At 45.4% G+C, this 26,900-nt stretch overlaps 1 protein-coding gene and 1 long non-coding RNA gene across 2 annotated transcripts in view; one reads left to right on the top strand and one right to left on the bottom strand.

Moving 5' to 3' along the window:
- LOC309505078 (uncharacterized protein) overlaps positions 1 to 26,900 on the bottom strand; it is a 298,235-nt gene that overhangs the window by 90,432 nt on the left and 180,903 nt on the right. The gene's annotated exons all lie outside the window — the stretch shown is intronic.
- Positions 15,005 to 24,660, top strand: LOC309504856. Its single transcript, XR_014208206.1, has 3 exons — positions 15,005 to 15,046; positions 15,173 to 15,233; positions 24,551 to 24,660. It is a non-coding gene; the product is annotated as an uncharacterized lncRNA (long non-coding RNA).

Below are 26,900 nucleotides of genomic sequence, written 5' to 3'. Positions count from 1 at the left end.
CTAACTACCAACTAACCAGATAACATTAACAAATTGACAAGCACTTACTGGGCAGAATGGCTGTTAATGTTGCATGTCTTGCAAAGCGCTGTTCGTCTTTTGCCATCTTGTGAACAATTCTTGAAGCCGAAAGCGATTACCCTCGGTACCCCTCCGGCTGACATGTTGATGTGATATCTGATCTAAGTGGGCGTGGTGTGCGTAAGGTACGAGAGGGCATGACTGATGATAGTTTCATGATCCAGTCATGACAACGCTATTCTCAGCCTGCGCTCCAGCTGGGTAATCAACTTGATTTTTAAAAATCATTTCTATATTTTATATTCAAACTGAAAACATGATGTGATTAACACTCAAGTCATTCAAGTCATCGTGTCTCAAGTCATGTCAAGTCCCGAGTCTTTAACTTCCAAGTCCGAGTCAAGTCTCAAGTATTTTATTTTTTGTCAAGTCAAGTCACAAGTCATAAAAATAGCGACTCGAGTCCAAGTCACCAAGTCACAAGTCCCCATGTCTGCCTCCAGCTGTTCCAGGAAGAGCTCCAGGAACTCCTCAGGTACGTGCAGAACCTCCTCAAAGTGCTTCAGGATGTAGTGCTGTGCTTTACAGCGGAGCTTTGAGCAGGAGGAAAAGTCCTCTGTCAACTTGCAGATGCCAATGCAGTTTCCTATATTAAATTTGAAATGCTGGGTAAAACTTCATTCATAGCCACTTCCAGAATAAAATTTCAAGAATGTGTTTGCCTAGATATCATAGTTACATTCTTTTTTTCTGGCAATACACTCATTCATTTTCATGCATTTATATATTTGGACTTAGGCAGTTTCAACCGTATAATGTTGGCAGTGGAAATGATGTATATAATTATAATCATTTCTAGGTAATTTGCACACAATTGCAGTTCAAATGCTTCTTCTCACCTAAAGTAGGAGCTGCAGCCACACATGATGATCTTGTGCACTTGAAATTCTCTGTCATTTGACTTGATGATCAAGTCAGTGTGTTCGCCCAGTAAACGTGCTTCATCAAACACGTCAAAGGCTGTTGCTCTTATGTTCTCCATGTTCTCTCAGGACTGTAAATGTATTCAGTCTTCTCTCCTCAAACTCTGATTAAAGTCTCCTCAGGATTGTGTCTTTGTAGGACTTTTGCTCAGGAGAGTTCTATAGAATGTCTCTGTGACATCATAGTTGTAGAGCTTCAATATATCTTTTCAGTTTGTGTCTTGGCCACATAATTATTAAAGAGTTTTGTTTTATCGATTCCTTTTGAATGAAACATCTTCACAGTAACAAAGATATTAAATTCAGAATTACTGCCATTATAAGTAAAATTACAAATAAATGGGCAAGCTGATTTTTTTTTTTTTTTTTTTTTTTTTTTTACAATATTTACAACTGGAAAAATTCAACAAACAAGACTTTGAACAGTCACTAAGACACTACGGCTGTATCTGAAATTGTCCCTTATACTGGACCAGCAGTTCTCAACTGGTTTGGCCATGGGACCCACATTTTCCCATGGACATTAATATTATTATTGTTTTGTTTTTTTTAGGCAGGCAAGGCAAGGCAAGGCAAGGCAAGTTTATTTATATAGCACATTTCATACACAATGGCAATTCAAAGTGCTTTACATAGAAGAAATAAAAATAATAAAAAGAAATAAGAATAATTAAAACAGTTTAGAAAAATAAAATGAAATACAGTACAGTACAGTCGGACGAACAGTGGCACAGTGCTCATTCAGTAAATGCATAGCTAAACAAAAGTGTTTTGAGTCTGGATTTGAATGTGACCACTGTAGGAGCACATCTGATCTCTTCTGGAAGCTGGTTCCAGCTGTGGCTGGCATAATAGCTAAAAGCAGACTCACCATGCTTAGAGTGAACCCTTGGTATTTCTAGCTGATATGATCCTAATGATCTGAGTGATCTGTTGGGTTTATATTCAGTGAGCATATCTGCAATGTATTGAGGTCCTAGGCCATTGAATGATTTATATACCAGTAATAATACTTTAAAATCAATCCTAAATCTAACTGGGAGCCAGTGTAAAGACCTGAGGACTGGTGTGATATGTTCATATTTTCTGGTTCTGCTCAGAATCCTAGCGGCAGCGTTCTGTATGAGCTGCAACTGTCTTATGGTCTTTTTGGGAAGGCCAGTGAGGAGTCCATTACATTAATCCACCCTGCTGGTGATGAAAGCATGCACAAGTTTCTCTAAGTCTTGTCTGGAAACAAAGCATCTAATTCTTGCAATATTTTTCAGATGATAGTATGCTGATTTAGTTATTGCTTTGACATGACTACTGAAACTAAGGTCTGACTCTAGTGTCACACCAAGATTCCTGACTTGATTTTTAGTTGTTTGACCCCTGGAGTGAAGGTATGCGTTCACCTTGAGAACTTCATCTTTGTTTCCAAATGCAATGACTTCAGTTTTATCTTTGTTTAACTGAAGAAAGTTTTGGCACATCCAACTGTTGACTTCATCAATGCATTGGCACAGGGAGTCAATTGGGCTGTAATCGTTAGGCGATAGGGCTAAGTACAGCTGTGTGTCGTCTGCATAGCTGTGGTAAGCAATTTGGTTCTTTCTCATTATTTGGCTCATTGGGAGCATATACAGGTTGAACAGGAGTGGCGCAAGAATTGAGCCTTGAGGGACTCCGCATGTCATGGATGTCCACTCAGTCTCCTATACTCACATAATAACCTCTCTCATCTAAGTATGACCTGAACCATTTTAGGACTATCCCAGAAAGCCCCACCCAGTTTTCCAGCCTGTCAAGAAGTATGTTATGATCGACAGTGTCAAATGCAGCACTGAGGTCGAGTAGTACCAGCACTGATAATTTGCCTGAATCAGTATTTAAGCGAATATCGTTTATTATCTTTATGAGCGCTGTCTCTGTGCTGTGGTGCGGTCGGAAACCAGATTGAAAATTGTCAAAGTATCCATTCGAGCTTAAGAATTTGTTCAGCTGATTGAAGACAACTTTTTCTATGATCTTGCCTATGAAAGGAAGATTTGAGATCGGTCTATAGTTGCTTAATATGGTCTTATCCAGATTGTTCTTTTTCAGGAGGGGCTTGACAACTGCAGTTTTCAGGGAGTTTGGAAAACTCCCAGAGAGAAGTGAGGCATTTACCACTTCTAGAAGATCTGCTTCTAAACTGTTTAGCACACTTTAAAAAAAAAGATGTGGGAAGTGTGTCAAGAGCGCATGTTGATGTTTTAAGGTGCTGTACGGTTTCTACCAAAATTTTGCCATCAATTTTATTGAAATCAGACAAAGTTACTACTTTTTCAGGTGGTCTGATCTGTCTGACCCCAGCGCAACTCAATGATGTGCTGATCACCTTTCTGATATTATTGATTTTGTCAGAGAAGAAGGAAGCAAACTCACTGCACTTGCTGTTTGAGAGCATTTCACTGGGAATCTGGCTTGGGGGGTTTGTCAGTCTCTCTACAGTAGCAAAAAGAGTGCGTGTGTTGTTTAAATTGCAGTTTATAATATTTGAGAAGAAAGTCTGTCTAGCTTTGCCTAGTTCCATATTGAAAGCATGAAGGCTGTCTTTGTAGATGTTATAATGGACTACAAGTTTTGTCTTCCGCCACATGCGCTCTGCTTTTCTGCATTGTCTTTTCATGTTTTGCACTGCTGTTGAGTTTCTCCAAGGTGCTTTTTGTCTGCCACTCTTCTTCCTGACTTTCACAGGAGCAATATCATCAATTGCACTTTTAACTTTTGAGTTAAAAGAATCAAGGAGAAAATCAACAGAGTCAGCAGATATGCTTGGTGTTAAGGAAATAGCCTTCATAAATAGTACACTAGTGTTCTCATTTAAGCATCTCTTCTTGACAGACACAGATCTAGCTTCAGTGGCAGGAGAGATCAATATATCAAAGAAAATACAGAAATGATCAGACAGTGCTACATCCTTAATAACAATCGATTAAATGTTTAGACCCTTACTGATAAGTACATCTAGAGTGTGTCCATGATTGTGTGTGGGTCCATGTACATGCTGAGTCAGATCAAAAGTTTTTAAAACAGTTTTGATTTCTTTTGCCATATTGTTTTCTGCATTATCTATGTGAATGTTAAAATCTCCAGCAATGGCAAAACAGTCAAGCTCTGAGGTAATTGTTGATAACATTTCTGTAAATTCCTCAGCAAAGGCTGGAGAATATTTTGGAGGCCTGTAAATAATGATGAGTAAAATGCGTGGAGCACCTTTTAATACAATACCCAGATATTCGAAAGACGAGTAGTTCCCAAATGATATTTGCTTACATTGATAAATATCTTTAAAAAGAGCAGCTAGACCCCCACCTCTCTTAACAGCTCTGCAGACACTCATAAAAGTAAAGTTAGGAGGGGCTGTTTCATTGAGGATTGTTGCACTGCAGCTGTCTTCTAGCCATGTTTCATTTAGAAGCATAAAATCCAGGTTGTTTGTGGTTATTAAGTCATTGACTAGAAGTGATTTATTTTTAAGTGAGCGGATGTTTAAAATTGCTAACTTAACAGTCTTACTTTTTTTCCCTACACCAATCTTAGTTAGACGTGCAATAGGCACCAGATTAGTTGAGTTTACTGTACGGCTATTGAAGGCCTTAGACTTTCTATCTTGTAATAGAACAGCAATAGAGAAAGATACAGGCACACTGGGTTCCCGCTTGTTCTGTAAACATTTGAGAAAGTTACTGTTATCAAAACGGGGACCCGACATACAACACTGAGAGCTGGTATCAGTTGTTTTTGGTTCACCTCGAGCAGATGGAGGAGGGTGTGGGCCCTGGCGTTGTGGCAGAGGCCGAAGAGCTCTCACAGAGGCAGGGGGAGGGTGAGCTGGGCCTGCAGGCTTTGGTGGGAGCGGTGCCCTACGTTTTTTGGTTGATATCTGGGGGCTTGCAGCAAAAGAGTGTGATAGTCTGGTTCCAGCATGCACTAGTTCTTCCATTTTCTGTGAGAAGCACAGGAGTGGAGTTGCTGGCGAGAGGGTGAAAGTGTCTGGTGAAAGGGGCTGTTGCTCAGGTGTTATCGGAGGCTGGGATATGCTGTCCTGGCTTCCCTGGCTGTTTTCCAGGAAGTCGTCCTTGGGTGCTGAATCTTGGAGCAGTTCTAATATGTCTGTCTGTGGTGAGCTCTGTGGGCAGGGCTCAGCTGAGATGGTGTCCGTGAGCAGAGGTTGTTGTGGCTCAGTGGTGTTATCATTGTCCTTGTGTGATATGTCAACATCATGTCCATTCTGAAGTGAAGTCCTGTGGTCATTCATACTGTGTCCAGGTGTGTGTGTGCCATTCTGATTGAGTGGATTGGCACACACTGCAGAAGGATGATTGAGGGAGAAGTAGATATTGTCCTTTAACACTCTTGAACCAAGTTTGTTTGGGTGATGGCCATCCCGATGAAATAGTTGTCTCTGACTCCAGAAGAGATTGAAGTTGTCAATGAAGTTTACTCCTTTTATATTGCAGGTTTTTTGCAGCCATGTATTAATCCCAAGCAACCGTGAAAACCTGTTTGTTCCTCTTGCTGGGAGTGGTCCACTGATGAATGTCTGAACTTTCAGTTTTTTAAGTGTTTCAAAAAGTTCATTGAAATCCTTCTTAAGGAGTTCTGACTGCTCTTTATGAATGTCATTCTTCCCCACATGAATTATGAGTCGATTTGCAGTCTTATGTTTCATCAGAATGTTTTGAAGTTCCCTGTTTATATCAGAAGTTGTTGCTTGTGGAAGGCAGCATGTAGTTGTATCCCTGCTGCTAATGTTTCTGATTATGGAGTCCCCCACTATCAGAGTCCTGGGCTCGGCTGCGCTCTGAGCTGAGTGCCGCTGTCTGCTCGACCTTGAGCGCCAGTTAGCATCAGTGTTAGCTACTGGCTGATACAGTCTGTGTTCGATCACATTCATCACGTTTGGGGGTTCCTCATTTACATTCATTAGTACTTCAAATCTGTTCTCAAGATGTATAGGTGTTGGTAGGAGACCAATCTTTGCAATCTTTGTCAGAGCTGTATCTGGGGTAGAGGATGCTACTGCGGTAATATGTGAGGCTCGTGACAATCTGATGTCTCGAGTGCCTTTGGGTCTCGCTCCCTGTTTGTGCCATCGATTTGTAAGTCGATCGGCTTGTTTCTCTACCTGTCGAGGAGCACTAGTTTCATGGGACTCACCGGCTATATGCTGAGGGTGTCCCTGACGAAGCTCTGTTGTGTGTTCCGTCTGGTTTGGTGGTCCCGTAAATAACTTTGTTTCAAGAACTGCAATCCTTTGTAAAAGTCTGTGGCAGTTAGTGCAGCAAGTAGATTCCAGAAGAGGCATTTTCTCTCTTATCCTTGTAGGCAGTTGTGTTTTCCTTTCCCCGGAATGTAAGCTGGTCGGGTAGAAGAATTCTGCGTTTTTGTAGTAATCCAAACTTTGTCGTTTGAGCACTGTGCTGATTTGAAGTTAAAGTTAGGTGATAAAAGGAGCTAAAATGATAAAAGTATAGAAGATAAAATATAAAAGCGATAGAGCAAAGCGCGGAGCTGTAAGCAAGAGCGTCCGAACAGTAGCTGAGCAGGAAGTGGTTTTAGGAATTTGACCGAATATATATGGTATTATCACGATATTGAAATGAGCGTTTTCAAACAATAAGAGGTTTTATATATTTTTTCTCCCCTCCTTGAACTGCCACCTTATCGTGGTGGAGGGGTTTGAGTACCCGAACGACCCTAGGAGCTATGTTGTCTGGGGCTATATGCCCCTGGTAGGGTCTCCCAAGGCAAACAGGTCCTAGGTGACGGGTCAGACTAAGAGCGGTTCAAAAACTCTTATGATGCCAACAAAATTGAGGACCGTGACGTCGCCCGGTATGGCGCAGCCGGGGCCCCACCCTGGAGCCAGGCCCGGGGTTGGGGCTCGTATGCGAGCGCCTGGTGGTCGGGCCTCCCCCCATGGGGTCCGGCCGGGCTCAGCCCGAAGGAGCGACGTGGGGCCACCCTCCCGTGGACCCACCACCTGCAGGAGGGACCGTAAGGGGCCGGTGCAAAGTGGATCGGGCGGCAGTCGAAGGCGGGGGCCTAGACAACCCGATCCCTGGACGCGGAATCTAGCTCTAGGGACATGGAACGTCACCTCTCTGGCGGGGAAGGAGCCTGAGATTGTGCGTGAGGTTCAGAGATTCCGACTAGAGATAGTTGGGATCACCTCTACGCACAGCTTGGGCTCTGGAACCACACTCCTCGAGAGAGGATGGACTCTTCACCACTCTGGAGTTGCCCATGGTGAGAGGCGGCGGGCTGGTGTGGGTTTGCTTATAGCCCCCCAGCTCAGCCGCCATGTGTTGGAGTTCACCCCGGTGAACGAGAGGGTCGCTTCCCTGCGCCTTCGGGTCGGGGATAGGTCTCTCACTGTTGTTTGTGCCTACGGGCCAAACGGCAGTGCAGAGTACCCGGCCTTCTTGGAGTCTCTGGGAGGGGTGCTGGAAAGTGCTCCGACTGGGGACTCCGTCGTTCTACTGGGGGACTTCAACGCCCACGTGGGCAGCGACAGTGACACCTGGAGGGGCGTGATTGGGAGGAACGGCCCCCCTGATCTGAACCCGAGTGGTGTTCTGTTATTGGACTTCTGTGCTAGTTACAGCTTGTCCATAACAAACACCATGTTCAAGCATAAGGGTGTCCATCAGTGCACATGGCACCAGGACACCCTAGGCCGGAAGTCAATGATCGACTTTGTGGTTGTTTCATCTGACCTCCGGCCGTATGTCTTGGACACTCGGGTGAAGAGAGGGGCGGAGCTGTCAACTGATCACCACCTGGTGGTGAGTTGGATCCGATGGCGGGGGAAGAAGCTGGACAGACTCGGCAGACCCAAACGTACTGTGAGGGTCTGTTGGGAACGTTTGGCCGAATCCCCCGTCAGAGAGATCTTCAACTCCCACCTCCGACAGAGCTTCGACCAGATCCCGAGGGAGTCTGGAGATATTGAGTCCGAGTGGACCATGTTCTCCACCTCCATTGCCAACGCGGCCACTCGGAGCTGTGGCCGTAAGGTCTCCGGTGCCTGTCGAGGCGGCAATCCCCGAACCCGGTGGTGGACACCGGAAGTAAGGGATGCCGTCAAGCTGAAGAAGGAGTCCTATCGGTCCTGGCTGGCTTGTGGGACTCCTGAGGCAGCTGATGGGTACCGACGGGCCAAGCGGACTGCAGCCCGGGTGGTTGGGGAGGCAAAAACTCGGGCCTGGGAGGAGTTCGGTGAGGCCATGGAGAAGGACTATCGGTCGGCCTCGAAGAGATTCTGGCAAACCGTCCGGCGCCTCAGGAGGGGGAAGCAGTGCCCTACCAATGCTGTTTACAGTGGAGGTGGGCAGCTGTTGACCTCGACTGGGGATATCACCGGACGGTGGAAGGAATACTTCGAGGATCTCCTCAATCCCGCCGTCACGTCTTCCATTGAGGAAGCAGAGGCTGAGGACTTGGAGACGGACTCGTCCATCACCCAAGCTGAAGTCACCGAGGTAGTCAAGAAACTCCTCGGTGGCAAGGCACCGGGGGTGGATGAGATCCGCCCTGAGTACCTCAAGTCTCTGGATGTTGTGGGGCTGTCTTGGCTGACACGCCTCTGCAGCATCGCGTGGCGGTCGGGGACAGTGCCTTTGGACTGGCAGACCGGGGTGGTGGTCCCTTTTTTTTAGAAGGGGGACCGGAGGGTGTGCTCCAACTATAGGGGGATCACACTTCTCAGCCTCCCCGGGAAAGTCTATTCCAGGGTACTGGAGAGGAGAATCCGGCCGATAGTAGAACCTCGGATTCAGGAGGAACAGTGTGGTTTTCGTCCTGGTCGTGGAACACTGGACCAGCTCTATACCCTCTACAGGGTGCTGGAGGGTTCATGGGAGTTTGCCCAACCAATCCACATGTGCTTTGTGGATTTGGAGAAGGCATTCGACTGTGTCCCTCGCGGCATCTTGTGGAGGGTGCTCTGGGAGTATGGGGTTCGGGGCCCTTTGCTAAGGGCTACCCGGTCCCTGTACGACCGGAGCAGGAGCTTGGTTCGCATTGCCGGCAATAAGTCAGACTTGTTCCCGGTGCATGTTGGACTCCGGCAGGGCTGCCCTTTGTCGCCGGTTCTGTTCATAACTTTTATGGACAGAATTTCTAGGCGCAGCCAGGGGCCGGAGGGGGTCAGGTTTGGGGACCACACAATTTCATCTCTGCTCTTTGCGGATGATGTTGTCGTGTTGGCCCCATCAGACCAGGACCTTCAGCATGCACTGGGACGGTTTGCAGCCGAGTGTGAAGCGGCTGGGATGAGAATCAGCACCTCCAAATCCGAGGCCATGGTTCTCAGTCGGAAAAGGGTGGTTTGCCCGCTTCAGGTTGGTGGAGAGTTCCTGCCTCAAGTGGAGGAGTTCAAGTATCTTGGGGTCTTGTTCACGAGTGAGGGAAGGATGGAACGGGAGATTGACAGACGGATCGGTGCAGCTTCTGCAGTAATGCGGTCGCTGTACCGGTCTGTCGTGGTGAAGAAGGAGCTGAGCCGTAAGGCGAAGCTCTCGATTTACCGGTCAATCTACGTTCCTACTCTCACCTATGGTCATGAGCTGTGGGTTATGACCGAAAGGACAAGATCCCGGATACAGGCGGCCGAAATGAGCTTTCTCCGCAGGGTGGCTGGGCGATCCCTTAGAGATAGGGTGAGAAGCTCAGTCACTCGGGAGGAGCTCAGAGTAGAGCCGCTGCTCCTCCACATCGAGAGGGGCCAGCTGAGGTGGCTCGGGCATCTTTTCCGGATGCCTCCTGGACGCCTTCCCGGGAAGGTGTTCCGGGCATGTCCCACCGGGAAGAGACCCCGGGGAAGACCTAGGACACGCTGGAGGGACTATGTCTCCCGGCTGGCCTGGGAACGCCTCGGGGTCCCCCCGGAAGAGCTGGAGGAAGTGTCTAGGGAGAGGGAAGTCTGGGCATCCCTGCTTAGACTGCTGCCCCCGCGACCCGGCCCCGGATAAGCGGAAGAAGATGGATGGATGGATGGATATATTTTTTCTTAAAACAAAACAAACTAAATTATATTTCAATCCAATAAAGTAATGCACACAAAAACTACATAAAGTAAACAAATGTTTTAAACTGATTCAAGTGTTATAAAGAATTATAAAGAACAATAGGTAACACTTTACAATAAGGTAAAGTCAGTTAATGCATTAACCAACATTAACATTGAGCAAAAGCTACATCTGTTACCATAGTTATTCTTTGTTAACATTAGTTTAAAAAAAAATACAACTGATCATTGTTAGTTCATGTTAGCTCAGGTCCATTAAATCCTTCTGAATTTAATAATGTGTTATTAAATGTTGAAATTAATTGTTTTACAGGTGCAGGAGATCATAGATAGTTGGACGGATGGCTGGATGGACGCACACACCTCTTCGTGTTTGGTGAGTATGCAGGATGATGACAGGAGAACACAGGAGAGGAATACACTGGAGTACCAACGCTGGAGAACAGGTAAGCACTTCATAGAAACAAGACCAGACAATGATGTGAGACGAGGTGTGTGCTTTTGTAGCTGGCTTGATGATGGTGCAGATGAAGTGCAGGTGTGAGTGTTCAGTACTCTGGTGAAGGTGTGTTGTGTGAATGGCTGATGTGACAGCCTGGCAGATCCGTGACAATTACCCAACAATAATAAAGAATCAGAACATTTGCAATCAATGTGTAGGGCAGGGGTTCTCAACTCTGGTCCTCGAGGTCTATTTTCCTGCAGAGTTTAGCAGCAACCTTGATCAAACTCACCTGCTTATTGATCTTATGGGGACATTTTTTTGGTCCCCACAAGGAAAACAGCTTGTAAATCATACATAATGCAGAACATTTTCTGTAATGGGAGGTTTCAGATTAGGGGATATCATTTGTACAGTAAAACAAATCATTATTTCTATGGAAAATCCCCATAAAACATGAAGGGTGTGTGTGTGTGTGTGTGTGTGTGTGTGTGTGTGTGTGTGTGTGTGTGTGTGTGTGTGTGTGTGTGTGTGTGTGTGTGGAATGTCACGAGTCTGTGAGGTTGTAAAAGTCACAGGGAGTCCGCGCTGAACTGGGGGGGGGGGGGCCACAGACACCCCGGCGCTGGTGAATTATTCCGTGGGGAATTATTAACCAGCGCTGTTTGGACAAAGAAGATGTGTTCGACATCACATGATTCACTTAATGTGAAAAGCAGATGTCATTGTTGCTACAACATGAAAAGAGTTTGCACCAACATAAATGTGACTGCTACTCTGAACGCTTCCATGATCACCAAAGCCAAATGAAAATGTAAACATAGGTCGCACTTTTGGCGTAGGTGCGAGCTCTGGCACACTGTGACGTTGGCTGCCTAAACATCCGTTTGTCTCAGTTTACATGCAAACGAAGATTTTCAAAATCTCCACTCTGGCCGGAGTTTTTAGAAAGAATCGGTTTCAGAGGCGAATTCTCCGTTTGCGTGTAAACGAAGGGCGCAAACGAAGGGAAACGTCTTCGTTTTTCAAAATAACCATGTACGTGTAAACTGGGCCCAAGGCAACACTTAAAAATGTCTTGTGTGGACACCAAGCGGGAAGGAAGTCGACCGGAAGTTGAAGCCGGCCGCGTGCCACCATCTTGTAGCAGAACTTCACCTGCTGTTAGCATCCCATTGACTCCCATTCATTTTGGCGTCACTTTGACAGCGAATAACTTCACATCTGAGGCGTTTAAAGACTCCATTTGTCCATTATTTATTTCTAAAGAAACACAACAATGTATAAAATGCTCCATTACCTTGTAGCTTATGTTATGGCCTCGTAGAAGCAGTTTTTGTAAAAGTAGGCTAAAGATTGCGTCATAACCACGCGACTCTCTGTCGCACAGTAGAGAGATTACCGTATGGACAGGAGGAGAAGCTCGCGGGCAATCGGGAGGACATGGAGGCAAAATGACAAAATAATTCATCAGAATACCTAGCAAAAGTTTCTCCTGCTCCTAGCTCGTGGATACCTCCTACTCACGCTCTCCGTCTCTGCAAGATTCGGAAGGGAATGATTCAGATTTCTCATGCCACAGCCACTAGAAGACAGACGGGTTGCTCACGTCACATCTACGTCGTCAAGCTCGGTTTGAGTCTGCGCGTCAGGAACGAAAGTCCAAAAAAATCGCTAAAAATGGGCTTCACTTGTCTCAATTGAGTTCCAATGAGATGGCTCTGTCCACTTCTTATACTGTCTATGGTGGACACCCCTCATGGGTGAGCAGTTGCTCATTATCATTTAAAGAGACATGCACCGAAACGGGTCGCTGTGAACAGAGCTGTTTTGGAGGAGGTAAAAAGGGTGTTGTTTTACACACCCATTGAGGAATTTTAGTATACGTTACACACTTTACATGAAGACCCTAAAGAATCATACCAACTTGTGGAAAATGGGCATCCGATGACCCCTTTAAGAGAGCAAACATACATCTGCATTGCCCTTCATTCATGCTATTTGAAATCTTTTTTCATATTACTTTATCTCTGTCGTATGTTTTGTGCTGTGTTGTACAAATATGTCTCAATTTGAAGGTGTTTAACGTCACGGGATGATGTTGTGAAGCAGTAATTTCCCATTGTCTTCATGAACACTTGTTGAATTTGTGCTGGTCAGATGAAGTCCGACTGAGCATTGAGAAGTAATTAAGATTATTCTACAAACACTTTTAGTGTCCTGGTCCTTCTCCTTCTCCTGTCCCGGTCTTTTGGGCTGAGCGAAGTTTTAACAAAGTGTTGACTGTTTGTTTTGAACATCAGGAGTGAGAGAGAGCTTCAGCACAACCAGATCTAGCCTAGTTTTCCTGCAGATTAAAGTCTGACATTTCTGACATTAAACATCATGATCTTTAATGTAGTTGAGTATGGTAAGTATGCTTATAGCAACGGGTTTTTGTACATTTTAATGTAAAAGACAGTTTATACTTAATTGGTTTTCAGTCTTTATTCAGGAAATTTGTCAGTAAATATAGATTTTGTAACAGACTAAATAGACTCTTTAGACTGGATGTTGCTTCAAGTCTATAACGGTGTCTTGATGCTCGTAACGGTTCAGAGGTGAAGTGAACTGTACATTTTCATTTTTTAAGATGACATTTTTTGAAGAGTTTGTATATAAACAAATCGGTAGTGTTTAAGCACATTTCAGTTGACTACATTTTAATTTTGTATTTGTATTTCAACATGCGTATGTCAAGCATCTGTTGATTGAACTATTCCATGCTGAGAAAAAAAAAATGTTTTTTTTTTTTTTTTTTTTTTTTGTGCTTTAAATGCAAATAATTGTATGTATCTTTTGGCAGTTAAGTATTTTATGTTAGCAGCGTCAGTATAAAATTGCTTAGTAACTAATTCAACAACTATTCCTATTATCATATAACATGTAACAAATAAAATGATAAACAATAAACTGTTTTTTGTCATTTGTAATTGACAGAATCTTCACACTAGATTTCTAAATGTTGGACTAAATAAAACTTCTCAGTTGAATGAACTATGAAACTAGTTGAGCAAACATGTTTTAAAATTGAAGTCAATGGGCCAACTAAAAAAATAATATGTATTCTTTTTGATAATATTCAGTGTTGAAATTGACGATGGTGAATGAATACAAACCAATAATATTTTATATTAACTACTAACAAATTATCTTTTTATTTGTGCATAATTTGACAAAAACAGCAGAATAAAAATATTTTATATGTGAAATGTACCTGGTTTTTATGTATACTGTTCACCTCATTTCATTTTGTTGGCTCTTTGGTAACTGGAAACAATAACTTTTTTAAGAAATCATTTTCACTTGATAAATAGGCTATTCAAATGTTATATATTTATTTATTTTAGGTTTATCATAGTTTTACAATGAATTTTCATAGTTTTAGATTGAAAGTCTAGAGCTGGCAGGGTAAATCAAAATCTATATATAAAAGTAATTTAAAACATTCACACGTGATAAAAAAAAAAAAAAAAGGTTCATGTAATTGTTTGAATCAACAACTAGAACATTTAAATAATAACCATTTCCATCCTCAGGAGTTCTGGCGCGGCCTTTGTGACGTCATAAGCACTCAGTCAAGAGTTCGGTGAGTGAATGCAGTGTGGAGAAGTGAATCTGCTGCATCGCGCGACATCAGAGGTAGGAACAACTATATTTACATTATTTCGCCATTAGATGGCGGCAAAGACTGTCTTTATGAGACAGTCTGTCAGACGCAAATGACTAGGGTGTCAGGGCACGGGAAAACCCCTTAACTGTTAAAAGTTCAAGATATTGCAGCGGACATTCAAACAGATTTTTATTATGAATATATGACTATATCTACTGTAAATGCAGGTACTCTCGTAATACTCTACTCTATAAGCTTCAATGAACAATATCAATGAGAAGTTTATGTTTATGTTGCTAAGATGGTTGCTAGGGGTGTTGTGCAGTGAAATGTTGAACCATTGAAGCGATCATTGCCGTGTTTTATCTAGGGATCGACCGATATGGATTTTTTAGTGCCAATGCCGATACCGATTTTTTTTCATCAGCCTTAGCCGATGACCGATACGGGCTGCCGATTTTCTTGGGCCGATATTTGGAGCCGATACTGCTTTTGCTCACTCAATTTACATCATAAAAATGACACAATGATGATAACAAATGTTACAAGTCTCAATTTAAAATAAGGAACATTTATTGAACTTATAAAAGGAACATTTATTGAACTTAAAAAAGGAACATTTATTGAACTTAAAAAAAACAACAATATTTGAGATTTGACAAATATTAAAAACATGTGAGGTAGAACAAGTAAAAAAAAAAGTTCAGTGCTGAAAATACTGAAAATAAATATTTAAGCATAATTCAAATTCTGAAAATAAATTCTAAAAGATTTAAAAAAATCCATTTAATCATTTATTCAAGAAGACTCTTCATTAAAAAACGGTGAATCATCCATTAATTAAACAGGTATTTATGAATGAGACTGAATTAATTCGTTTTAAACGTGTTTGAATTAATGATTCAAATTTTTTTTTATATAAATAGACTGGAACATGTTACTCTGTGTAGTTGTCTGATATGTAATTGTGATCACCATTTTAAACAAAACAAAAACGATTTTAAACTAAATAGATTCTCAGTTTATTATGAATTAGGGACTGTTCACATATCGCGTCTAAAAACGTGTGGTAATGTCACCGGTGCAGGCCGGGGCGGACTCGGATGACCAGCCGCCCCTGACTCCAGACACCACCGTGAGGAGCCAACACCACAGGCACGCAACAGATGGACAAAAGAGGAAGCAGGTAATTTGGTTCAAAGGTAACAATCTTTATTGAATAATAATCAACTTGAAGAAAGAATGAGCAACTCCTGTCTTCTCGAGCTATTGGACCGGAGTAGCCGCTGAAACGATTTTCCACTGTCTTCGGGGCACAATGGAACGATAGTGGCTAGGAAGGCTTACTCCACGGCGTTGCTGCACGTCTGCAGGACTCAAACGATAAGTAACAGGTAAGGTTTCTTCTCTTAACAGCAGATTCTCTTAACAGGACGTGAGAGGGGAATTGTGACTCTAAAACTCACTTCACAGCGTTGCTGCACATCTGCAGGTCTCAGGCGGTAGGTAACAGGTAAGGTTTCTTCTCTTAACAGCAGATTCTCTTAACAGGTCGTGAGAGGGAAATTGTGACTTTAAAACTCACTTCACAGCGTTGCTGCACATCTGCAGGACTCAGGCGGTAGGTAACAGGTAAGGTTTCTTCTCTTAACAGCAGATTCTCTTAACAGGTCGTGAGAGGGAAATTGTGACTTTAAAACTCACTTCACAGCGTTGCTGCACATCTGCAGGACTCAGGCGGTAGGTAACAGGTGAGGTTTCTTCTCTTAACAGCAGATTCTCTTAACAGGTCGTGAGAGGGAAATTGTGACTTTAAAACTCACTTCACAGCGTTGCTGCACATCTGCAGGACTCAGGCGGTAGGTCACAGGTAAGGTTTCTTCTCTTAACAGCAGATTCTCTTAACAGGACGTGAGAGGGGAATTGTGACTTTAAAACTCACTTCACAGCGTTGCTGCACATCTGCAGGACTCAGGCGGTAGGTCACAGGTAAGGTTTCTTCTCTTATCAGCAGATTCTCTCGTCAGGATCTAAAAGGGAAATTGTGACTTTAAAACTCACTTCACAGCGTTGCTGCACATCTGCAGGACTCAGACGGTAGGTAACAGGTGAGGTTTCTTCTCTCAACAGCAGTTTCTCTCGTCAAGACATAAAAAGGAAATTGCGACTTTATCAGCGATGTTATACATCTTCAGGGCTCCATCACTAAGTATAACGGTTCAGACTTTTCCACAGCCATACGGTTCTTCACGAGACTTGTAATTTCAGAGAGAGAGAGGGTTAACAGGAGCCTTCAATAAGGGATTACTTCACAACAATACTCAGTGGAAGAGAGGATAATACAAAGCATTACTTCACCAGTTCAGTTGCATCGTTCTGAATTTTGGATGAGGACAAGTAGATCATTTCACAAAAATGAAAGCAGGCGTTGGGAGACTCTTCTCAGCATAGCACACAGCACTCGTGTCCACTACAAATCCACAGCATTAATTCAGCGTGCATCAGGTAAGGCAAACAACTGCAAATCACTCACACACAGTAGGGCTGATCAGAAAAACTCGCTTCGTCCATGCATTTCAATGGGAATATTCAACTCTCCATTCTCTCCAGCGCATCTGAAACAGATGTCCTCCTCAATAGTAAGTTTCACATTCACAGTCTTTGCTTCAAGCTTTACATTTAATTCAACGATGTAATTTAATTCACTTATCTTTCTCTTTTCCTCTTCCAGCGCAGATCCAAGCCACAATTCAATCCAGTAATTTTCCACAAGCAGCTCCAAACGACAGACTCAAATAGCAGTTCCTCACTTACACGAATTTCCAGGATGACAGCGTCCAATGTAAGCGTCCAAACCGGCGATCTTCTACCCCAAAACACAACGACAGAGACCCAGCCAAACAACTGATCAACTGAACACCGATTGACCTTTACCAGTTCCAACCTTCGCCCTAACTCGACTCTGAATGGCTCTTTTATCCTCCTCTTGTGAAGCGGAAAGCCTGTACAAACACCGCTCCTCTCTCTCCCTCCCACCTGTCGTGCATCAGCTGTAATTAGTTTGCGCAATATCTCCGCTACACCCGGAACCGGAGTGAGATGTTACACCAAAATAACTCCCCTCGGGGACATAGAAAGAGAAAAGAAAGGTTCCGCTTTTCCCAGCATTTTGTCACCCGTGACATCCCCCCTTGCCAATCGGTTCTAGTCCCTGGAACCGGTCTTCTCTAATGCCATTCGCCATATCTCTCAGGCGGCTGTCCTTGGTTGTCCCGCTGGGACCGTCGGGGTGGCGTGGGTGAAGCCGCTCGGGCCTCCGCTTCGGGATTCCCTGGGACTATTGCCCACCCTACCATGGGCACCTTGGGAGCAAGCGGCGCACTTTGTATTTCAGCCGCTGGCTGTGGATAGTTCGGACATGGACGGAGCAAATTTCGATGAAGCACTCGTATAGGTCCCGGTTTTCCCTCAGGCCGTACCGAATAGACTGGAGCATCAGGCCCCTGCCGGTGCTCCACCACATATGGTGTCGATTCCCAACGATCATGGAGCTTTCCTTTCCCTGGACGTCGGTTGTCCCTTACCAGCACTCGCTCTCCAGGCAGTAAAGGGGCTTCTCTGGCAGTTCGATCATACAGTCGCTTGTTCTTAGCTGCTGCAGCACTCAAATGGTCTGAAACTCGCTTGTAGGCATTTAGTAGTTGTTGATGGTGTCGATTTACCCAGTCCGTTGTGTTGTACTCTCCTTCGGTGGCCTCGGTGCCCAGAAGCAAGTCTACAGGTAGACGTAGATGACGCCCAAACATGAGGTAAGAAGGGGCATACCCGGTGATGCTGTGCACGCTATTATTATAGGCTTGTAGTAACGTAGGGAGGCTCTCGGCCCACTGACACTGCTGCTCACTCTCCAACGTTCCCAACAGCCCTAACAGGGTCTGATTGAATCTTTCGCATCCCCCGTTACCTTGGGGATGATACGAAGTTGTGTGTGTCTTTCGACAACCATAGAGCTGGCTCAGCTCCTGTATGACTCGGGACTCGAAGTTTGGACCTTGGTCCGAATGGAGGGTCTCTGGACAGCCAAACGGCTGTATTACCGTTCTCCAAAGGGCATTGGCCGTAGTCACTGCCGTCTGGTCTACCGTGGGGACGGCCCAAGCGTACTTGGTGAACAGATCCGTCATTACCAGGATGTTTTGATATCGATCTGCGGGTCTCCCTAGAGTCAGGAAATCAATCCCTATGATGTGCAGAGGTGCCTTCGGCCGAAAGGGAACCAGTGGGGCTCGAGGTTCCTTCCGGAGTTTGAACAGCGTGCACCGTGGACAACTCTGAACAAACTCTTCAACTTTCTTCTCCATCCTTGACCAGTAGAAATACCTCCTCAACAGTGACAAAGTCTTTTCTTGGCCTTGATGGCCAGCATGGGTGTGATAGGCATTCAACAGCTCTTGGACTTGGTCCTCTGGAACCACCACTTGATACCTGGTTTCCTGAGTTTTTGGATCTCGCAGTGAACGGCAAATTACCCCTCCTCTGATCCGCAGTCTCTTCCACTGTTTCAGGAGCTGTTGTACTCCCACTGTCTGAGCCTGCCTTTCCCCAGCTCGCAGCCTGAATCCTCGCCTGAGATGCGAGGCGACCTGACACAGGTCTTCGTCTCCTTGCTGTAACCTGCTCCACCGTCCGGGGTCCCATCCCCAACTGGACGGAATGTCCCCCTGGGTCCCGGGAGCTTCCACGACCGCCACCAACAATTCATCCTCTTGACCGGGGGCATCGAGGTGCGTTTGACCGTTTCTCTGAATGGCTGGGAGTCTGGACAATGCATCAGCATTCGCGTTTTCTCTGCCGGGTCGATACTTGAGCTGATAGTCATAATTAGCAAGCTGAGCCACCCACCGCTGCTCCACTGCTCCCAACTTGGCAGTCTGTAAATGAACTAGAGGATTGTTGTCCGTGATCACAGTCACCTTAGCTCCCCACAGGTAGTCTTTGAATTTCTCGGCCATGGCCCATTTCATGGCTAGCAACTCTATCTTGAAGGAACTGTAGTTTGCTGCGTTCCGCTCTGCAGGATGTAAACTTCGACTGGCATAAGCGATTACCTTCTCCACTCCTTGTTGCTCTTGGGCTAATACCGCCCCCAATCCTGCATTGCTGGCATCGGTATACAGGAGAAACGGCTGAGTGAAGTCTGCATAGGCCAGGATAGGGGCCCCCAAAAGTTCCTGCTTCAGATTTTGGAAGGCCGTTTCACATGCTGCGCCCCATTGCACTGTCGATGAGCCTTTGCCACGGGAACGTCCAGTACCAGCAAGAAGCTGGTTCAATGGCTTAGCAAGCCCAGAGAATCCTTTAATAAATCGTCGATAATATCCTACGAAGCCTAGGAAGGACCGCACTTGTCTCACCGTTCGTGGGGGCTCCCAGCCTTGGACTGCTGCAACTTTCTCTGGATCAGGGGATATACCGGCAGCGCTGACTCGATGTCCCAGGAACTGTACCTCTTTGCGAAACAACTGGCATTTTTCTGGTCTCAATTTTAGCCCATATTTCTCCATGGCCCGGAAGGCATTCTCTAAGTGATGCAGGTGAGTTTGAAAGTCAGGGGAAAAAACGATTACATCGTCCAAATAGACCAGCGTGGATTCAACTAGTTGCCCTCCCAGGCATCGCTGCATAAGTCGCTGGAAGGTCGCGGGGGCGTTGCACAACCCGAACGGCATCCGGTCCCACTCGAATAGCCCGAACGGTGTGGTGAAGGCAGTCTTCTCTCTATCGCGGTCATCCATCTGTACTTGCCAGTATCCGCTGGCCAAATCCAAGGTCGAATACCATGCTGCTTGAGTCAAACTCGTGAGTGAATCTTCGATTCGCGGCAACGGGAATGCATCTTTCTTGGTCACACTATTGAGCTTGCGGTAGTCAACACAAAATCTCCAGGCTCCCGTTTTCTTCCGTACTAGGACAATCGGGGCTGCCCATGGACTACTACTTTCTCGAACAATCCCTCCATCTAGCATCCCTTTTAGCAGAGCGCGGACTTCAGTGTAGAGAGTGGGGGGCACCGGACGGTACCGCTCCCGACTAGGTGTTGCTTCTCCGGTGGGTATTTGGTGCTTAATCACTCCTGTACAACCATAGTCTTCCTCATGGGTTGAGAACACATGTTTCCACCTCTTCAGGAGCTCCTGGAGCTGTAACACTTGTCCTTCTTCCAGGTCCTCACCCTTCAAAGACTCCCCCATCAAATGGGTCGGCATTCCTCCTCTCACAGGGCCTGTACTGGCCTCCACTGGACGGACGGCAACTTCTACCACCGCAGGGCTCACCTGCCTGAAACAGACATCTTGTTGCTCTTGGACTTGGACAGGACGGACAGATGAAACTCGAACCAGCCGTTGGTGTCGACGAAGGAGTACTGGGTAGGGATGGGCGTTTCGCACCTTCACTGAAACTCGCCCTCGTCGTATGACCGCTAGTCCATGGGCTACTTCGATGGGTTGACAATCTTCATGAGGCTCTACCAGGACACAGTTACCTGACTCACGGGGTCCAGCCGGCACTCGGACCCAAAGAACAGCCTCACTCCGGGCTGGAACAGACAGAGCATACCGGCAGATGACTCGACCGATATCTTCCCGCTCTTGCACCTGACTGGCCGCATGGACTCTTTGACAATCGGCCAGGATCCGGTCCCAGTCCTGCCTTGCTGCCAACGGAGATGTTCGGGTCGGTCGACCGTTAAACAGGTCTTCCCAACAATCCAGAATGACATTCATCCCTAGCAGTGCTCGATGGAGACCCAAGCAATGGTCTCGAACAATGACAACACCTTTCTGGTGGACAGGAACCCCTCGAACCAGAAAGTCTACCACGATGTACCCAGTATAAGGAATATCCAATCCATTCGCTCCACGTAATGTGAGTCTTGAAGTTTCCGTCCTGTGAAGCCGATGATCCGCGAATAGCTCCAGAGCCAGACTTTCTGAAAACAATGTGACCTGAGAACCTGTATCGACCAGACAATTAATCTTCATTCCATTAACTTGAACTTCTACGGTGGGACAACGCCCAACCCAGTCGTCTCTCATCACAGGAACAGAACAAGGGTCTCTTGAAGGGGTCCCGGCCACTTGACCCACAGTGACCGGTGGGACTAAAAACCCCCTTGAGAGCTTCGACGACGGTCGCACTGGCGGCTGATGTGTCCCGGATTTCCACAATTGATACAGATGGGTCGACCCTGATGATCCCACTGAAACCGGGGGCCCGTCGGACGCGGAGGGCGGCGTACAGGTCTTGGCCCCTCCTCTGAATATGATCTTCCTCGCACCATCGGTCCACCTTCGACTCGACCTCGATGAAGCTCACCCAAAAGACTCCGAGACAACTCTGCCATCTGTCCCTTAACATCCTCCAGTAATTCTGTCCTCAATGTCTGCTTCCACTCACTTGACTCAACAGGCGCGGGCACTGTGGCGCTGCTGGCCGCCACACGAACCGGTGTCCGAGTCGTCTCTCCCTGATCTGACTCCAACGCCAAGGCCTCTTGTCGAAGAGCCTCAAAAGACATAGTGGGGTCTCGTCGAAGCTGGAGCCGTATGCCCTGGCGCACCGGTCCTTCACGCAGCCCCAAAACAAACTGGTCTCTCAATAAGCCCTCTCCTTCTCCCAGTCCATGATCTTGTCGACCTTTCAGCCGGCCAAACTGCTCTCGCAGTTTCAGGGAGTATGCTCGCAGAGTCTGCTGAGGCCCCTGCTGACAGTTAAAGAACTGGGCACGAAGGATGGCTACCGGGGTAGAATCTCCATATACTCCAGACAAGAAATCAAAGACATTCTTCACAGTGGCCCGCGTGGCTTCTGATGCAGCAAGAACTTCCCTTTTGGCTTCTCCTTCTAACGATCCTAGCACAAACTGTACCTTTTGCGATGCGCTCAGTCCTTGTAATCCAGCCAGATATTCCGTCTGCGCTTTCCAGTCCTGAAAACTCAGCTCCGATCCTGGTCCTCCATAGCGTTGTGCCCAAGGGGCTCCCATCATAATGGGCATTACTTGCGAGCGAACTGGTGGGACCTCTTCGTCCACCATCGCGTACCTGTGGCCGCTACAACTCACGGTGGCAATCCTGCCGACTTACGCCAAATTGTGTCACCGGTGCAGGCCGGGGCGGACTCGGATGACCAGCCGCCCCTGACTCCAGACACCACCGTGAGGAGCCAACACCACAGGCACGCAACAGATGGACAAAAGAGGAAGCAGGTAATTTGGTTCAAAGGTAACAATCTTTATTGAATAATAATCAACTTGAAGAAAGAATGAGCAACTCCTGTCTTCTCGAGCTATTGGACCGGAGTAGCCGCTGAAACGATTTTCCACTGTCTTCGGGGCACAATGGAACGATAGTGGCTAGGAAGGCTTACTCCACGGCGTTGCTGCACGTCTGCAGGACTCAAACGATAAGTAACAAGTAATGTTTACTTCTTCAACAGCAGATTCTCTTAACAGGACGTGAAAGGGGAATTGTGACTTTAAAACTCACTTCACAGCGTTGCTGCACATCTGCAGGACTCAGGCGGTAGGTAACAGGTAAGGTTTCTTCTCTTAACAGCAGATTCTCTTAACAGGACGTGAGAGGGGAATTGTGACTCTAAAACTCACTTCACAGCGTTGCTGCACATCTGCAGGTCTCAGGCGGTAGGTAACAGGTAAGGTTTCTTCTCTTAACAGCAGATTCTCTTAACAGGTCGTGAGAGGGAAATTGTGACTTTAAAACTCACTTCACAGCGTTGCTGCACATCTGCAGGACTCAGGCGGTAGGTAACAGGTAAGGTTTCTTCTCTTAACAGCAGATTCTCTTAACAGGTCGTGAGAGGGAAATTGTGACTTTAAAACTCACTTCACAGCGTTGCTGCACATCTGCAGGACTCAGGCGGTAGGTAACAGGTGAGGTTTCTTCTCTTAACAGCAGATTCTCTTAACAGGTCGTGAGAGGGAAATTGTGACTTTAAAACTCACTTCACAGCGTTGCTGCACATCTGCAGGACTCAGGCGGTAGGTCACAGGTAAGGTTTCTTCTCTTAACAGCAGATTCTCTTAACAGGACGTGAGAGGGGAATTGTGACTTTAAAACTCACTTCACAGCGTTGCTGCACATCTGCAGGACTCAGGCGGTAGGTCACAGGTAAGGTTTCTTCTCTTATCAGCAGATTCTCTCGTCAGGATCTAAAAGGGAAATTGTGACTTTAAAACTCACTTCACAGCGTTGCTGCACATCTGCAGGACTCAGACGGTAGGTAACAGGTGAGGTTTCTTCTCTCAACAGCAGTTTCTCTCGTCAAGACATAAAAAGGAAATTGCGACTTTATCAGCGATGTTATACATCTTCAGGGCTCCATCACTAAGTATAACGGTTCAGACTTTTCCACAGCCATACGGTTCTTCACGAGACTTGTAATTTCAGAGAGAGAGAGGGTTAACAGGAGCCTTCAATAAGGGATTACTTCACAACAATACTCAGTGGAAGAGAGGATAATACAAAGCATTACTTCACCAGTTCAGTTGCATCGTTCTGAATTTTGGATGAGGACAAGTAGATCATTTCACAAAAATGAAAGCAGGCGTTGGGAGACTCTTCTCAGCATAGCACACAGCACTCGTGTCCACTACAAATCCACAGCATTAATTCAGCGTGCATCAGGTAAGGCAAACAACTGCAAATCACTCACACACAGTAGGGCTGATCAGAAAAACTCGCTTCGTCCATGCATTTCAATGGGAATATTCAACTCTCCATTCTCTCCAGCGCATCTGAAACAGATGTCCTCCTCAATAGTAAGTTTCACATTCACAGTCTTTGCTTCAAGCTTTACATTTAATTCAACGATGTAATTTAATTCACTTATCTTTCTCTTTTCCTCTTCCAGCGCAGATCCAAGCCACAATTCAATCCAGTAATTTTCCACAAGCAGCTCCAAACGACAGACTCAAATAGCAGTTCCTCACTTACACGAATTTCCAGGATGACAGCGTCCAATGTAAGCGTCCAAACCGGCGATCTTCTACCCCAAAACACAACGACAGAGACCCAGCCAAACAACTGATCAACTGAACACCGATTGACCTTTACCAGTTCCAACCTTCGCCCTAACTCGACTCTGAATGGCTCTTTTATCCTCCTCTTGTGAAGCGGAAAGCCTGTACAAACACCGCTCCTCTCTCTCCCTCCCACCTGTCGTGCATCAGCTGTAATTAGTTTGCGCAATATCTCCGCTACACCCGGAACCGGAGTGAGATGTTACACCAAAATAACTCCCCTCGGGGACATAGAAAGAGAAAAGAAAGGTTCCGCTTTTCCCAGCATTTTGTCACCCGTGACAGTAAGCACAGCCGCGACGCTTTCTCCTTTCTACAAGCGCTTGCACTCCCGTGGCGTCTGTCGTTGCTATGCAACTATGAACTGCACTCTAATCATGATGACGAGGAAGTAAGGATTAATTTATTTCAAGCCCTTTACGACTAACGTCACATATATTTATGGAGATGAAAAATAAAAACCTGCCCTGTCCAGCTTTGATCAGCTGCTCGGCCGAGCTTTCGATGTTGTCATGGAAAGGTCCGTTTTTTTGTCACATAACCTGCGTGCGCTTGCGGCATTCTGAAAAGTTTAAATGTTTTCAACTTTTCATCTCACCACGGCATATGAGCGCCGGGACAAACGAGCGCGCTGCATCGCATGCGTGTCGCAACCGCGTCGATTCTTTTACCTCAGGGAGTGTTCTGACTGAGTTCGACCACCTCGCTGAATAAAACTCCCACAAATATCACGGAATCACGAACCAACGTCGGCATTATTTAATCCTATGACCAGTGTTTGTAACAGCTGCCGTATGCATATGGATAGCCTCAAACTTAGCTATTTGCAGCTCCCTAAATACAATGACAAGCATATATTCGGCATTCGCGTTTTCCATTTGGACCCTCAAACTTGCTTAGCTATAGTTGCACACACATATAGAGCAACGTGTTTCCACTTTCAAAGTGTATGGCAATATTTCAGCTAAGTCAAACAGTTAAAAGATGCTTTGAAAGTTTAAAACTTGTGCTAGTGTGGGAGGGGCAGTGCATGGGCTGCACGTGCAGCGTCTCCAGCAACACAAAGCTGCCTGCGGACGCCTGTCTGTAAATAATGCCGGGAAAAAACTATCGGCGAACGCAGCAGCCGCGTATCGGCCGATGCCGATACACGTCAAACCCGCAAATATCGGCCCGATATATCGGCTGACCGATATATCGGTCGATCACTAGTTTTATCTGGAAAAAAACCCCACTAACGTTAATCAGAACCAAGGACTGGAACTACCCGTTTTATATAGATAAATATACTGCAGATAATGGCTTTATTGGTAAATTATGTTGTTAAGCATTTATAATTGCAGGATGTTTTTTCGTTGCTATATTTTCGTCTTGATAATTTCTCTTGTTTTAGTAAAAAAAAAGTATTTATTAAATTTTTACAATTTTCAAAACTCTTAGCTAAAAAAATCCAAACTGATCACACTTGTAACCCAGCTAGTCATTCTTTCAAAACCTGATCCATGCTTTCATTACAGTTATGCACATTTTCAGTCCACATAATCAATGTTTCAAAACACAAGATGATTGTAATATGTAACGGAACATTTGGTTTAATCACCAAAACACACATGACCTTCTTTCAGTTTAGTACTTTTAAAGGAATAGTAAACACCAAACAAATAGTTCATGGCCCTGTATGAGTTTCTTTCTCCTGCTGAACACAAAATAAGATATTTTGAAGAGTATCGGTAACCAAACAGTTGATGGACCCCATTGACCTCCATAGTATGGGGGTAAAAAATATGATGGATGTCAGTGGGGTCAATCAACTGTTTGGTTACCGATACTCTTCAAAATATCTTATGTTGTGTTCAGCAGGACAGAGAAACCCTACAGGATTGGAACAACTTGAGGGTGAGTAAATGATGACAGGATTTTCACAGAGATGGGACCAAGTCACACATGTGTAAGTCTCAAGTAAGTCTCAAGTCTTAACCTTCAAGTCTCAAGTTAGTCCCAAGTATTTTTTTCTTGGGCAAGTCAAGTCAAGTCAAGTCACAGGCTATGTCAAGTCAAGTCAAGTCCTGTAGTAGGTCAAGTCAAGTCCAAGTCAAGTCACCTTATTATTGTAATTTTACCTGCAGAATCTGATCTTAATAAAGTGAAAAGACAAGATATAAGTAGCCTAACTGTCAGTAAATTACAATAATTTGGATTTGCATTGTAAATACTCATGTTCAGTAAAATACATCATGGAATCAAACAAAATTGTAACTTCATAAAATTATGTATTTTTCACTTCTGCCAACAGTGTTTGAAATGTTTTAAATTGTCAACATTGAGTCCATAAAACAAATAACAGCTTAACATCCAACAGACTCCTCTCTGAACACCTCTCTCTCTCTCTCTCTCTCTCTCTCTCTCTCTCTCTCAAACACAGTTTACTTACAACATTAAACTTTGTTACATTTCTCCTCTCTCTCACACACACTCACTCTCACACACTCTCTCTCTCTCTCTCTCACACACACACACACACACACACACACACACACACACACACACACACAAACACACACACACGTCTGGTTCACTATCTTTGTGGGGACTCTCCATAGACTTAATGGTTTTTATACAGTACAAACTGTATATTCTGT

This window comes from Leuciscus leuciscus (assembly GCF_965113295.1).
Source record: "Leuciscus leuciscus genome assembly, chromosome: 8".
NCBI classification, from domain to species: Eukaryota; Metazoa; Chordata; class Actinopteri; order Cypriniformes; family Leuciscidae; genus Leuciscus; species Leuciscus leuciscus.
This window is presented reverse-complemented; position numbering and strand designations above follow the sequence as displayed.